At 35.7% G+C, this 17,008-nt stretch overlaps 1 protein-coding gene across 1 annotated transcript in view; it reads right to left on the bottom strand.

Moving 5' to 3' along the window:
* The window catches only part of LOC112055165 (monocarboxylate transporter 3-like), a 90,101-nt gene that overhangs the window by 18,114 nt on the left and 54,979 nt on the right, over positions 1-17,008 (bottom strand). The window contains exon 2 of the mRNA XM_052887430.1: positions 2,934-3,115. The gene's annotated coding sequence lies outside the window, so the exon portion shown is untranslated. The remainder of the gene's footprint in view (positions 1-2,933; positions 3,116-17,008) is intronic.

Genomic DNA, 17,008 nt, shown 5'->3' with positions numbered 1-17,008 from the left:
GTTACTGCAATAACGAAAGTTTCATCTCCACAATCTGTAGAACTGTCGGGAGATTTGTCTTTAAAGGGTTCTTACAATTCTTCGTAAGTGGATATCGTTTTATTTATTTTACGAGTATCTTCAGCAGTCTTATGGTATTTTACGATAATGTACAGTTCAATTTAAATTATTTCAATGATTTTTTCCATAATTATAATGAAATCGTATATTTTCCTACTATTAAAGGTGCGAGACATACGTCTCTTAAATATACTTACAACTGAAGGCGACTCGGTAAATCGATTGAAGTATACGTTCAACCCACGCATTTTGTCCGCCCACTTCATCTCAAAATAGACACTAGTTTAACAACCTTAAGCTACTGTTACACATGCTCAATTCAAGCACGAAAGCATGCTACTATTGTGCAGTTGCTACTTATTAGCATGTGTATCTCAACATTGCTAATAATGAGCATGCTTATTTCGAGCTTGCTCAAGAATCAACAGTCGTGCAATTTATGAGCATGCTAAAGGGGGCGTGCTTTTAACGCGTCTGAACAGGTTTGTTTATTGAGTATGCTAGTCGATCAGCATTGCTATTCTGTATTATCTTCACCTTCATCTCTCCCTGTCTAACACGATACTATAGACAGACAGCGATAGATACAAAGGGTTTCTTCTTTTCGTTATCACACCATTTCACCTAGAATAATGTTTAGTACTAGGTACAGCTATGAATGTTATTTAAACGGGTACATACCACGATAAAACGACGAAATTTTTATTGTCGATATTTCGAAAGTTGCCAGTTGGTATGTACCCGTTTAAATAACATTCATAATGAACAACCACGATACAAGTTTAAAATCATTAGGTACAGCTAGTTATATAGAGCAATTTATTCCCAAGCTACTACTACTAATATCCTGTTTTGAAAGTGTTGAAAGGTTAGCCTATATGATTGTGAATCTGTGTTATATCAGCGCTTATCATCCGGCCGGATTGTAGACAAGTAACTACACCGGCAAACATAACCTACATAAATTAGCTACGTACGTAAGGAGCTTGCAATTTACTTGTACTACTTACTACGGGTGCAGCTTAAAATATATGCTGTATAATTAGTATAGTAATGGTGCTTACTGTGCCGCTTAGAAGCAACACCGTTTTATATAAGGAGCTAATAACAACATAACCAGCTACAATAGTAATATTGTTTGGTTTGCTACGTATTATAGTGTTAATGATTATATAAATGATAAAAAAGCTTGGTGCTAAACTGCATTATACGACTGTGTGCTTGGTTTTAAATCAGTTTATAAAATGGTCGTACACAAAAAAAACCTTGGCTGAGTTTGTTGTGGGCTCTTCTCGGACCAAGGCACGTTTGGAACACTCGTAACTTTAATTTTTAGTTTTCGACTATTATTACCATTAGATTAAATACTATATATAAGACATAATTCAGACATTTCAAAAGTGCTTGTAAACTAAGCTTAATTGAAATAAATGAATTTTGAATTTTTTAAATTTAATTTTATGTATGGCGGTCCAGTATTTTTTTTTCAAGTGTAGCCTTAGTAAACTATCTACTATATTTACATAATCCATTACTAACCTAAAACTACAGTTTATTTTGCTACTTAGAACCAACATTATGTTACATAAAGATCGTCTATATTACATGGTGCCGGCTACAAGCGTAATAGCTACGTATTTTTAGCGTAGCGTAATAGTTACGAGTCTGATTTGCTACGTATTTTAACGTGGCACGTCGATTCTCTTTCTACGATCGCAAACGCTTCGAAAACTAGATTAGAATGGCAGACCTTGATCACGTGACCTTTCGATAGCAAATATCATTCCCATACATTTTTCTAGTTTTCGAAGCATTTGCGATCGTAGACAGTTCGTAGACAGACAAATCGTAGATCGTACGTACAGGGGCAGGATTTTTTTCTCAGTGTAGCCTTAGTAAACTATTCACTACCGTCCCAGTCTTCTTACGCCCATTTGCATTTAAAAGATTACATTCAGAAAGTCGCCGTTACACTCTAATTCTTCTGTTTTGTTGAAATATAGTTTTTCTGCTCTCTAGTATCACATCTCACTCGGTAAGTAAGGACACAATTGCGTTGAAACATTCAAATGCGACACACTATGTCCCCGTATTACTCGGATGCATCCAAGTCGTACTGCACGCTTCTTTCGTTCGTTCCACTTTGCACCTGACGTATTTCAAAACGGACACTTTTTGTTAGGCTCCAGCTGGCACGGTGAATAGTGAATTCTGAAGAGAGCATTCCCATTTTGTAGTTACTTTCAAACTGTAACTGGAAATCCTCTTGACGCGTCCTAATCGAGTTTTTAACATAGCTTTTTCTGAGGTTATGGTAACTAATCTAATTATAGTGCTGTGTAAGTCTTCGTTAATAAACTTTGTTGAGAGTATTTTACACATAAATAAATTAAATTATGTTTAAATTTTTTTAATTTTAGTAAACGTTCTAAAGTAGTCGTTGATCCATGTTATGTCAACAACTACTTTAGAAATCTAATAAACATGTTGTGGTAAGTTATAACTTTAGTTAAGCCTTATACCTAAGTTACTTTAATTGTAAGTTTTCAACTTTGATTATCACCATTAATTAACTCATGAGAAAACATGGCATTTCAAAAATGCTTGTAAAATGAATTTTGACTCTGATTTGTAGTAACATGTCGTATAGTTACATTAAGATCTCCTATAGTGGGTCCAATAAGACCAGAAGTAATCATTCACCAAGTGCATGTATTAGGTACAACACCACTCAACACTTTTTCATTGCCGCGACGCATCCGACACGACTTCGTCACGCGCGCCTCTCCCACATCTCCCCCCGTCTAAGCGCCCTTCAGCACACTGCATTTCCTAACGCTGCACAATCGGTCAGTCTACAAGTAGTCAGTTACCTAGTGCAGGTACACCGCTCCACGCCTTCGCACACGCTGTACACACTGCCCCGACGCATCCGACACGACTTCGTCACGCGCGCCTCTCCCACATCTTCTCCCCGCCTCAGCGCCTCTCAGAACGAACACTCCATTTCACTGCACATCAGACGGCGAGCGCAAGTGTTAACTTCATTTTGTACCTGGAAATATTAAAACAATAGGTTAGTTAACAAATTAGTAAATTACCTAATCCTTACTTATAGTATAAGCAGGCCTGGCGCACGTGTTTTAGCGCAAACGTACATGGTCGAGGTTCCCTGGGGGTGACTTAAACAGGCGAGTGTCGCCGCTCAGATCGGACGCTTTGCACACGCTGCGCGACGTGCCTCGCCCTTTCGTTATCGTTCGTCGTTTGTAATATTATTAACCAAAAATGGGGTAAAAATTGTTGTGCATTTGGCTGCCTTAATAATAATAAAGATCGGAGACTCGCGTTTTCAAACTTCCAAAGGATGTAGGAAGGTAATGAAAAAGACAAGACAACCCTAATGTTGTTTGAGTAGATGTAATAAATATAAAAACTGTAGGTAAATAAAACGGCTTGCTTATAATTTTATTCGAACTGAATTGCACCGTATTGTGTCGTAGCGAGAGTCGCTTTTTATTTTAATAACGTTGCGGAGTGAATCTTCTGTACTTGTACATATATGTTTTCTGTGGTATAAGCGATCTAACCCTTCAGTTTCATCACGTTTCCGTGGCACTATCGGAAAAATAGCCGTGCCGTACCGTGTTCCAGATTACTCTATCTCTATGACAATTTTTTATTTATATTCATTCAGCCGTTCTGGAAGTCCTAACTAAAAAATAACTGGATAACTAATAACTAACTCGACATTGTTGTACGTGGTGTACAGATGTTAACGAGTTACATTTCATTTGTCAATAATATCGCAAATATTTTTGCCAACTATTTTAAGCATCCGATGACACTTTGTTCATGTTTCCATGGCAGCCGAAGAACGTTAGCAAAAAAAGTTTTAGTAACCAGAGAACAAACTGTTAGAAAAATCCAAAATTTAAACGAGTTAACTTTATAAATCATTTCAAGTTTTTTACATTAGGTACAAACCATTCACACAGTAACAAATTTTCAAAAATAAATAAAAGTTGGCTACAAATGTCTTTGTATGATTATTCAGGCATATGAAGGCAGTGTAGAATGAAATTCAAACAAGAAATCTCAAGTCAGACGCGAAAATCGTTTAAGCCTCTTTCTTATTCGGCGCTTATTCGCACCCGTTTTAATGGTAAAGTAACAAGGGATCTACGAGTGACGGGAAATCTTTGTGTCATTTCTGTTAGAACTGTTATTTTACACATTGATATCAAGCTTTTTATGTCGTTTAGGTATATCAGGGCTTGCGTGGATTGCATTTAAAAAAAAGTTGATTTTAAGCAGAAGGTATTGTTCGTTCATACCTACTCGTATGTAGATATCTATAATAAGAATCTGGGCCTGTAACTACAAACGCTTAATGCTTCGAAAACTGACAAAATGTATGGGTATGACAGATCCGATCGACGACTTGGTCACGTGACCTGTCGATAGCAAATATCATTCCCATACATTTTTTAATTTTCAAAGCGTTAGCGTTTGTAGATAGACAATCGTCGTGACACATACCTACCCTGACAAGTAAATTTGAAGTGATGCATTTACACGGATAATTTGAGAAGAACGGACAATTATTGCTTGGCAACGCGTAGGTAGGTAGATAGATCAATCTGAAGCAATTCATTAAAATTAGGCAACATTTTATACTTTTACTTAAATCCCGGAAAAAATCCACGGTTGTGGGTTTGAAAAACTGAATTTCACGCAGACGAAGTCGCAGGCATGCGCTTGTATAATAATATAATGCGAAGTGAAGAAAATGTCATCCGCAATGACAGATCGCAGCTGGGGAGCGGATCTTGAATGAAATATGAGGGGCTTTAAAATATTGAAATCAGCATTTTAGTTTAATAATAAAAGCTTTTCCACTTCATTAAGCCTCAAAAGATGCGTTTATTTATAACATCATAATGACGGCGGATAAGAGAGAATGGTAGAAATTTGCATAAAAGATCTCTCCATTACGGAAATAACCAAAGTCTTTAGAGACAAGACTGAACACGAAACATCGACACATTTGAAAACAAGAAGTAGGTTGGTATTTATCCATCTTATTTATCTATACCTACTAATATTATAAAAGTGGAAAGTTTTGATTGGTTGTTTGTTTGCATTTTGATTCTCTGAAACTACTGTACTTATTATGTTACAATGGAGATGATGACTAGGTTTGAATATATTGATTTTTATAATACATTCGGGTAAATAAGGTCAATGTTAACTAACTTAAACATAAAAAGCAAAGATTTTTTGGATATTTGCAAAATAAATACGATTATAAAATTTCATAATCTATTAAAAATCTTTTATTGTAATTAGATGAAAATTCATACAGTTTTAGCTTCTTTACATTAACATAATTAATTGTGACATTTTTTAATATGTGAACTATAAACATAAACGTAAAAATAACAAAGATATTAGTAATTTTGTTTGACCACCCATACAAATGTAACGATCATTATATACCTACGACGTCATTAATTCGTACCATTTTGCATGGGGCATTATTCAGGGATCCGCGGCAGCGCCGCAAATATGACTCTTTAAATCCCTGTAGCTCCGAAAGTAATGATCGCAGATATCCTGTTACTTTTACAAAATTGCTTTACTATTATCATACTCTTAGTTTATATACAATTAAAAAAAATTGTCGTCATCCCTATTGTTTTCAAATATTCTTAATCAACCTAAAAATTATACAATAATGTCAAAACTAATATTAATGTATGTATATCAATGAGTAAGTGATGGGGAGCTAAAACAAAACGATCGAAATCAAGCATAAATTAAATGTTAAACAATCACTTACTAAATTAAAATTTATCTAGCGAGAAATTCATTTGTGTCAAAGAGCAACAGAAAAGTAGACGTGGAAATTTGTTTTTCGCTGTCATTTAAATACAAAGTTCAGGGACGGAAGTGTTGCAAACAGCTTTTAAGATACTTCCCGGTATAAAGTCGATAAAACAGACAAAAGGTGCCGACGCGCTCGATGGTCGATTCTCTATAGACTTTATAAAGTCAACAAGTCAAACTACCCGCTTTTGTATCGAATCGACGGAGTTAGTATTGAAATATTCAAGTTCGAAGGTGTAAGCAAGTTTGCGGAGTATCGCAAATTTGGTTCACCACCAATTTAAGGCTTGTTCTATTACTACGAGTAAAGGAATAGAACAAGCCTCAAATTGGTGGATGAAAATCCTTTCGGTTTCTACATGGCATCGTATCGGAACGCTAAATCGCTTGGCGGTACGTCTTTGCCGGTAGGGTGGTAACTAGCCAGACCTGGACTAATTAAGAAAACGTCAATCGGCCCAGCCGGGGATCGAAACCCAGGACCTACGTCTTGTAAATCCATCGCGCATACCACTGCGCCACGGAGGCCGTTAAATCTCCATTTATGAAAATCCCGTCAGTAAATTTTATGCAGGATGATGATTGGAAAGGTTTCTGAATTAAAAAAAGTTAATGTAGGGACAGATAAATAGATGGAATGCAACGAAAAATAGTCTGGAATATAAACTCTATGTCATTTTCTGTTCCCAATTTGTATACATAACTTATACCATATCAGCCGATGGACGTCCACTGCAGGACATAGGTCTTTTGTGGGGACTTCCAAATGTCACGATACTGAGCCACCTGCATCCAGCAAATCCCTGCGACACGCTTGATGTCGTCAGTCCACCTGGTAGACGGTTGACCAACACTGCTGCGCAGGGTCGCCATTCCAGCATTTTGGGAACCCAGCGTCCATCGGCTCTTCGAACTATGTGCCCCGCCCATTGCCACTTCAGCTTCGCAACTAGTTCAGCTATGTCGGTGACTTTGTTTCTTATGCGGATCTCCTCATTTCTGAATCTATCACACAGAGATACTAAAATATACTCCTAGCATAGCTCGTTCCATAGCCCGCTGTGTGACTCTGAGCCTTCTTATGAGGCCCATAGTTAGCGACGAAGTACATAACACATAGTCACCATTTAAATAAACACATTTAGAATATTAGTTTAGATTAATAAAATTACCGTAGATCTTGTAATTTAAATAATACAACCTAGTGTGATACAAAAGTATGGCTGCTCAGTTAAAGTTGCCGTGCCAAAATTTCAACCAGTGTTGAAACGCACAAGTTTAATTAAAACGTCCACTTTGGCTTCTGTACAACCACACTGAAAAGTTTAAATATTAAGGTGTATCTACACTTTACGTTATTGAAACTCTAAGACTCCATTCACACTGGAACAAACAACTTCGAGTTTTTACAAGTTATATTATTAATTAATTCTGAATAAACCGCTATATATGAGCCAAGAGCCGTGATAGCCCAGTGGATATGACCTATGCCTTCTATTCGGAGGGCGTATAGGTTAAAATCCGTTCCGCGGCATGCAAAGATTTAATTAAGAAATTGAATAGTTAATTTTGTGTGAAAATATGTTTGGCATCAATTTAACTAGATAAAATATTTGCAGTGTGTCACTGTGAATATTATCTATCATTAATTTATTATCAGTTATTATCAGGGTGAGGATCCTGTCCAGGGCATGCACCTCCAAAGTGGTCTCGTGCTCAACAGTGTTTATGATGATATTACGTATACGTTATATTATAGTTATAGAGATTCGTAATTATAGTTTGTTAAAAAAAATTACAATGCTTAGTTTCGAATCTTCATCAATGTGAATGGAGCCTTAACTTCTTCTAATTTGTTAGTCAGGGCAGACAGACAAAGTTCTTCATTCCTAGTTTCTGTTCATAATAATATGTATGTTGTTCTTTAAAATCTATGTACCATAGCACCAGGTAGCAGGAAGCTCTGACCGTAGAACTGAGAACGTCTAATGCTTTCTGGAATGAAGGACCTAAGGAATAATAAAGCAGAAGACTCAACATAAATAAACAGAAGTGTAGACGCGCCTTTAGACCAGCCACTTACATTTATAAGGAGGCGTACATACAAATGGCTGCTACAGTAAGAGCATGTGAATTAATGAAATGGCTTGTTACATTTAGAAATGCATTCCATGCATGATATGCGGTGAGTTTGCATGCCGCGGCGTTTCCTGTGATGTGGAAACCTCGCAACGTAAACGGACGCTACCGCTTGTAAGTAATGTGAGATCAATGTAAAATGTACATTTCATTGTTATTTAACGCTAGATTTTGCTAGAACAAGGCTTGTGGAATACAGATAATTTCCATTTTTATTTTATTCTTTACAAGTTAGCTCTTGATTACAATCTCATCTCTTACTGGATGATAAGTGATGATGCAATCTAAGATGGAAGCGGACTAACTTGTTAGGAGGAGGATGAAATCCACACCCCTTTCGGTTTCTACACGACATCGTACCGGAACGCTAAATCGCTTGGCGGTGCGTCTTTGTCGGTATGGTGGCCGAAGCCTCCCACCAGCCAGACCTGGACCATTTAAGGAAACCTCAATCGGCTCAGCCGGGTATCGAACCCAGGACCTCCGTCTTGTAAATCTACCGCGCATACCACTGCGCCACAGATGCCGTCAAATTGTGTATATATTTAAGCACTAGCGAACGCTCGTGACTTCGTCCGCGTAATGTCAGCGTACACTTTCTTTCCCTATTTCCCTATTTATGTTTATGGTAATAAACACACCAATTTTTATGAATGAGTTATTTACTCTATTTAACTCCCGTCTATTTTTATTTTCGCGTGATGTATTTTAAATTTATAACACATTTGCTCGTAAAATATCGCTTATTTCACCAATTTCAATATCGCTATGTATTTGTTGGTTGTCTGGAAGAGATCGCTCTTTAGCGATAAAACCGCCATTTGTACATTAGTTTCTAAGTGTTATTATAAGTTATCGTTTATTTTTGTTTTTAATGTACAATAAAGTATATTTCTTCTTCTTCTTCTTTTATTTCATTACGCACATGTGCCGTCACATCAATATCAATCAATCAATCTTTCCGGTCAAACTATGCGAAAAATCACTAGCTAATTACTTACTAGGGTAACATTAGTCCAAGGAATCATTACAAGGAAATATATTTTTTATGACTTACACCCCAATGATTTTTCAATTTAATATCAAGCTTAAACTGAACTTTTAAATGTGACATACTTTTTTTGGTGTCATGTTACACAAGAAAAATTTGTATAATTAAATTAAAGAAAAATAAACAAATTATTTCGAAATCTCTATACTCAACACAGCAATAATAACGTTTCTTTGAGTAATGACGAGATTCCTTTCTCAAATAGGGAAAATTGTACGTTTGATTTTCTTTTCAAAGCAATTCCTATTTTGTTTATATCGCGGAATTTCTTTTGATGGTGATAAAAGATAGGAAGAAGAAATAACACTCGTCAAATACCTATATAATGATGTTTTTGACGAAGTTTTAATAGAATATCATTATATTTCTTGATGAATACTTTGAACTTAATTGAATTGTTTGTTTGAATACTGTTTACCAACAAATAAATTAGAAATAAAGGCAGAAAACGAATGTCATTTCATAATTTATTTATTTTAAATTATGTTACGTTTGTTTATAAAATGTTATGTAAAATATATTAAATCTAATTCTAATGTAATTGTTCTAAGCTTATAAATCAATAAAAATCATTTTCATTAATTTAAGAACAAGTTAATTATAATTATTATTATTAGGCGTGGAATGACTAATGGTTTATACCCTCATTTTCAATTTGTTTGTTGGTAAACAGTACTAAGAAAGGCTGTAGTATAGATAGATTTTTTTTAATACAAATAATTTTATATTTTGTTATGGTAGGGGAAAAATGGTCAGTAAGAAAGAATAATGATGGCAGCTGAACTATTTTTTGTATACAAACCTACTAATACTTATTATAAACGAGAAAGTTTGTATGGATGTTTGTTACTCTTTATCGCCGCAACTACTGAACCGATTTGGCTGAAATTTGGAATGGAAATAGGAAAAAAAATCATCCCAGAAAAATCCATGTTTTCCGAGGGATTTGTGAAAAACTAAATTTCACGCGGACGAAGTCGCGGGCGTCCGCTAGTTACTAAATAACTGGCATTATTAGACAAATTAATAAATGCTGGTATTACTTTTAAGAAGGTCATTATAATAATTGAATAACTAAATATGTTTTGCTCAGAAGAACTAACGAATCTAAACGCAACCCAGATCCGACAAAAAACCGTCCAAGTACATTTTAATTTGAAACCGGAATATTCTCATGGGGTTGGTTGTTCTCAGGACTCTACAAAGCTCAAATACAAAGTAACTTAGCATCGCAAAGTTGGTTATTCTGTAAGAACAACAAAACAAATAATTTATTCATTGTTCTACAAAACAATTTTGTTTAAAAAATCTGCTTAACTAATTTACAAGAAAAATAAATTTTTAAAACCTGTTAGTAGTACGGATAAAAATAATAAAAGGTATGAAAGAGATAAAGGACCAGCCTTTGTAGCCAAGAGGCACGTCGATTCTCTTTCTACGATCGCTAACGCTTTGAAAACTAGAAAAATGTATGGGAATGACATTTGCTGTCGACAGGTCACGTGATCTAGATCTGTCATTCCCATACATTTTTCTAGTTTTTGAAGCGTTAGCAATCGTAGAAAGAGAATCGACGTGCCACTTGGCTACAGGGGCAGACCGGCAGACATGTACTGGAGTGGAGACCACGTATCAGCAAGCGTGAATAATAAATAAGGGCTCTAAAGTGGCCCTATTATGTAACTCTGTGTATCATTCAAATAATAAGTCATTACACCGTTTTTAGTCGAATTTTCGTTTTTGTGATCATCTAACATAGTAATTTCAACGAAATGACATAAACTATGTTACATTAAGTGGCAGTGATTTTTTATTTTTACGACCATAGATTATGATTATTTCAACAAAATTACGTAAATAACGATTTTCGTTAAAATAACGGTAATACTTGCTACTAACACCACTAAGTGCTACTTAGCGTAAAATTACCATGATTAATGCACAATACTGGATGATTGCAAAAACGAAAACACGATGAAAAACCACGTAGTGACTCTTAATTTTTTTTTTTTAAAGAATATTTGCCATATTTTTTATAATATGACCAATATTCCCATTGCCCTCCAACTAGTCGGGAAAGACTGTGCTAATAGTGGGTACGACAATAGACCAACGGGACGGGGATCGAACCACCACCCCTCGGTGATGAGTCCAACCGCTCTTACCGTTGAGCTATTGAGGCTTATTTGAATGGTACATCGAGATACACAATTATAGATACAGAACCCCTTTGAAGTGGCTGATAAATAAGGTTTCTCCAGATCGATGATCCCGTGGGTAGTGCCTGGATGAGGATGGCGAGGTCATGGAGAGTCCATGCTACACGGTAAACCAATTGTGGTGACAGGTCGGTCTAAACCGACACCAATCTATATGTAAGTCCGCTGATTCTGTGGCTATAGATGGGTATTATCAAAATAAACTGAAAAAATGTAATAAAAATACACAACAATTCTATAAAATCCATGTGGGATCGCACGCTCTCAGAAAATGATATTTCCAACAGTGTATATACAGGCTGACTTTTTTATTTTATTTTATTCTCTACAAGTCCGGTAAGTGATGCAATCTAAGAATAAAGCGGGCTAACTTGTTAGGACTAGGATGACACGACATCGTATCGGAACGCTAAATCGCTTGGCGGTACATCTTTGCCGGTGGTAACTAGCCACGGCCCAAGCCTCCAGACCTGGACCAATTAAGAAAACTTCAATCAGTTCAGCCGATTATCGAATCTCCGTCTTGTAAATCCACCGCGCATACCACTGCGCCACGGAGGCCGTCGAAATGAAGAAAAAAGGAAAACGAAACTCCTCTTATTTTTGAAGTCAGTTAAAATGTTATCAAGTTACGGGAATCATAATGATAAATCGATTAACATCTTAATCATCAAAATCGGAAGAATAGAACGCTACGGATAAACATACGTTAATACAAACACACATATTAGACTGCTAAAATTATTACCCTTACTTTTGGCTTTGCAGTAAAATGAAAGTCTACTTACACGTGTTCGTGACCATCCATTGTTAGTTTTAATTAGAGGCGATGTCACGTTATGATTTCCGAAAACCCTTGCTCGAAGTTCTATTCAACCAATTTAATTTAAATTCCGTACAGCCAAATTAATTTCTGTAATGGCTCACTCTGCATTATAAATCGGCGTAGATGATAATGCGTAAATGGGAATCGTGTAATACGGGTCGAGGGATAATAAAATTAATTATTTCTGAGGGGAAAAGTCGCCGTTGTGTGTGCTTCAATTTCTCTAGCTTTACACATCATTTTGACCATTTCAGATTCGTTGTTTTACTTATACTAGTGGAGCCTGTGATGCTAAATTTGTAGTTACTAAAGCGTCACTGAAATCGATTAGATTTGGTAGATTAGATGATAGAAAGAATAAATGGTTATGTACTTTTTTCGTTTTCAGCGGTGGGGAAAAATACTCCAGACTTTAAAGACAATTTTATTACTTTGGCTTACTGAAATCGTCAGAAAATATGAACGATTATTCAGGAGATTATTTCATTCAAAATCAGAAAAAAATTAACCACGGTCGTGTCTCGATAACAGACATATAAGGGTTTTATTTTGTAACTTTGGAACCCTCCCATTCCTTTACGTTATGTTTAAATTGTCAGATTTTCAAAATGCACGCCTTTTCCTGACCTGACCTACTTTATCCTAATGTAACGTGCACGTTGAGTATTTCTGTTTTTTTTTTGTTTGCCCTAAACGTTACCAACTAATATTGGGGGCTCATGCTTGGTGGAGGTACTCAACAACAGGTATAGTCCCTTATGTTTGTCTGCCGCGCTCGAGTAACTGCAAAAATCTCCTCTTCGGCTTCCCTACTATTAATAATAATAGCCAAACATGAAATTATAGTGGTCTTGCTCTCCAGCTTGTTTCCAGCAACATTGAACGGTGTGCTGTTTTACTTAGGTGTTTGTAAATTAATTAATCTTGAAATCCTGAAAGTTCTTTTTTGCAAAACATGTCCTTGAGAATTTTTTTTTTTATTTTTATACCATTAAAAGATTCTTTTACAGAGTATAAGATGATGTTGAGAGGCTTTGTAAAAAGAACCCCTTTCTACGCTTAAACTACTAACCTTTTCCCAGCCAGGTTTCCAGTTATGAGTTAGGGTAGCATTACTATACTTTTTAGCAGACTCAACTCAACAAAGGTTATGATTCACCACATTTGTCAGGACAACTTAATTAACAAATCAAACTGTAACCAATATAAGACCCTAGAATGGCAGAGAATGTCCTAAAGTGAAGTCACGCACTTGTGAACGTTGTGTGTAGGTTTAAAAGTACCTCAAGTCACTCTCCCCGCCTATCCCAAACAACCCATAAAGAATTACATAAAAAGAGATGTGGACGGCTCGAACGCCACGAGCACACAAGTCTTCCGTATCGCAAGTCGTTGCAACGCGGCGATAACATACTTGAGTTAGAATATATTGTGCTCTACTTGGTACAAGAAAAGTTTTCAGCTTGCCTCAAATACCTACCCAAAAACAAGAAGACCCGAACTGGGAATCGAATACCTTAAACAAGTTACCTTAGTTATAAAACAAGGTATTCCTGAAATTAATAGAACTCACTTACCTTCAAAATTCAGTTAGGTATTTCCATCGTATGCTCAAACAGCAATATATTTCCAATATTTGAATTATAAATAAAGTAAACTCATTTATTATGAAGGAAAAGAAAATGTAGGAACCCTTCCCGTTGATGAGGGTAGTCTGTTTTATTCAGATAAAATGAAGATTTCTCTGAGGAGTCTAATTCGGTAGCGGTTCCGGATTAGTGTTTGTTTTGAATAATTTATTTATAATATTCATTCTTTTAAATTAACAACCATTTTTACATTTCAGAAAATCCTCGGCTTTTCATCAGTTGTTTTGTGGGTAGCAATTTTATCAGTTGTCAGTTTGAATTTTTAGGTTTATTCGAGATTAGATTTGTACCGAAAAAGTAATTCAATATGTGTTCAAACTGTATTCACGCTTTATATGTACCTGTCCACCTATAACTACTTTGTTTCAAAGGTAATTGTTACAAAAGTAAGTCAAAACAAAGGATCAGCCTGGCTGTCCAGCGCGGAAATGCAGCCAGTATTCTTGCCACCATTCCACGTGGGCATGATTTGTTTAATTATTAGGATAAGTTAGCTTAAGTTCTTTATTGTATTCTTACTCAATAAAAAAAAAAGTCAATTACGTTGCGTAGTTAGTAGTTATACTTGTACATAATTATGTTTTCTGTAGTTACTCGTAGGTCTAGTCGTGGCTATAACTATTACTCTACCGCCAAGTGAGTCGTTTTTTATGTTGTATAGGCTTGCGCTTGACTACAACATGAATGATGGAAAGTTATGATGAGGTCTAAGATGAAACGAGTTGTACGTGATTATGAGTATGTATTTTGTAGTTTAGGGGGCAATTAATGAATCGATTTTGAATTATCTAATACAGTCACGAAAATTACAATGAGAAACTCAAATGCTTATTTATCGCTCGTCTTTAAAAGCAAAACCATAATCAAATTTTGATTCAATCGCTAAAATTACTACCACAATGCATTTGCTTTATAGTTCGCTTTATTGTGATGTGATACAGAACGGATTGTATGCTACAAAGCGACTTCATAAACAATATAAAGTCCATCGGCTGTGAATCTATTATCTACCTACTCGGAAAACAGTATTACCGGTCTGGATAAAATAGATAAAGGCAGAAAATTCCTGTTTACGTAGCCTACGCATAGTGTAAGTAAAATGAGGTAACCTAATTTCATTTACACCGTTGCTACAGCACGTATTATGAAGTTACTTCCTTATGTTCTTGCATTTAATATGTTATTTAGTAATATCCGAAGTTCCGCGATTTCGACCGCGTAGTTCCTGTTCCCGTGAAAAAAGCGGGGATTAAAAATATAGCTTATAACACTCGAAAATAACGTGGTTTGCTAGTGGTAAAAGAATTTTCAAAATCGGTTCAGTAGATCCAGAGATACCACAAATTTTACTTCTTTATAATATTTGTGCCTATAGATGTATGTACATGTTTATGGAAACAGACTGCTTCCATGTTACTTTTACCGTAACATGCCTTCATCTGTCTCTAATAAGATACCACTGAAAGGACTCTAGCGCTGTACAGCACCAGATAAACGACCAACGTAGTAATGATGATAGATGACTACTACGTACTATATTTATTGGTCTATCAATATACACATAAAAACAGATGCCCCATCTGATAGTAAATGTGATCCCTAATACCTAACTGAACATTTTTTTTTTAAATTCATTACTACTGTGCAATCAGCTGCAACAGCTTTAAGCAAATTGCTTGTGGGTACTACATAGCATGTGTAGCTGACCTTCCATTGAAGGCCATGCTAATTTACTTTATTTGTTAAATTTTGTATTTCATTTGTACATTTGTACATTCTTATTATTTTGATTTTTTTTTACAGGAGATCCCATATGTAGGCGCGCTTTAGCCTTCTAACATCTATTGGATAACCGAGGGAAGTAGCAAGTTTGTTTTCATGGGTGTTAATGCGATTTTTATAGCACATTGATCTGAGTTCAACCTCTAAAACTTTATTCTGAAATCTTTGTAGTATTTCCAAGTTTGAGTTTTGGGCTGTGCCCCACAGTTCAATTCCGTAGGTCCACACTGGTTTTATTACTGTTTTATAAATGAGCAATTTATTACTGAGTGAGACATGCGAATGCCTTCCCATAGGCCAGTTAAGTTTTCTGAAGGTTTGATTTAGTTCATCGCATTTTTTTTACTATATTCCTAACCTAACTGATCATCCTTTTTTTATTGAGAAAGAATATGGAACTAATCCTAATAACTACACAAATCATGTCCACGTGGAATGGTGGCAAGAATACTGGCTGCATTTCCGCGCTGAACAGCCAGGCTGATCCTTAGCGCAAAAAATGAGCCAGCCCTTCTGTCACCAGTCGAGGTAACTAGCCGCGGTGAAATAATTCGGTGAAATTTTTTGGCACTGCGACTACCATGGCTTAAGGGTCTCCACGGCAAAAGGTACAAATAAGTAACTCTCAGTCAGAGAGGCATACTTGTGCCACTTGATCCTGCATCTAAATTAACCTTTTTGGTAAAATTTAATTACGAAATCTTCTTCCAATTTTAGCCAACTAAAAGTACGCAGAAGTTCACCATAATTGAACGAAATTTTGACATAATCTCGACACAGACATATTTGCGTAAACACGTAATGTACGTTACATATTCGAAGAAAAATATCATAAGTTTTTACGTAAATACACAGCGTTATTTTTCTAATATTCCGCTATGAAAGGAAATATTACGAAAGGTCAAACCGGACTGGTCATTGAGTAGCTGTTTCAGGGATCGTTGAGCATTGGAACCAATATTGGGACCAAAATATAATAGCATTGTGTAGGTAACCAGTAAGGTTTGCTGGTTCAACAATTTATACGCGTCGTTTATCCGATCCTCGGCGTTATCCCGCTTGATCGTGTTACGGTATTGAATAATGAGAGTCCTTGGAATATTATATCCCAATAAAATAAAATATAGCTATATGAAATATTATATTCCAACAATCTATCAATCTATTTAATATTTTAATTTTATCTCAATAAAAAGTTTATCTTAAAATCTCTTCACTTTATCAAGAATAATATGAAAATAAATATACACGGTACTAAAAACTAAAAAACTATTTTGAATTTATAAAATTAGTTTTTGATTGTTTGTCTGTTTGTTTCGGCTAATCTAAAGTTGAACCAATTTTGACGGGACTATCACTGGCAGATAGTTGATGTTTTAAGGAGTGTATT

Source organism: Bicyclus anynana, chromosome 19, assembly GCF_947172395.1.
Source record: "Bicyclus anynana chromosome 19, ilBicAnyn1.1, whole genome shotgun sequence".
Lineage (NCBI taxonomy): Eukaryota > Metazoa > Arthropoda > Insecta > Lepidoptera > Nymphalidae > Bicyclus > Bicyclus anynana.
The sequence above is the reverse complement of the archived record's forward strand: the minus strand, read 5'-3'. Positions and strand labels throughout refer to the sequence as shown.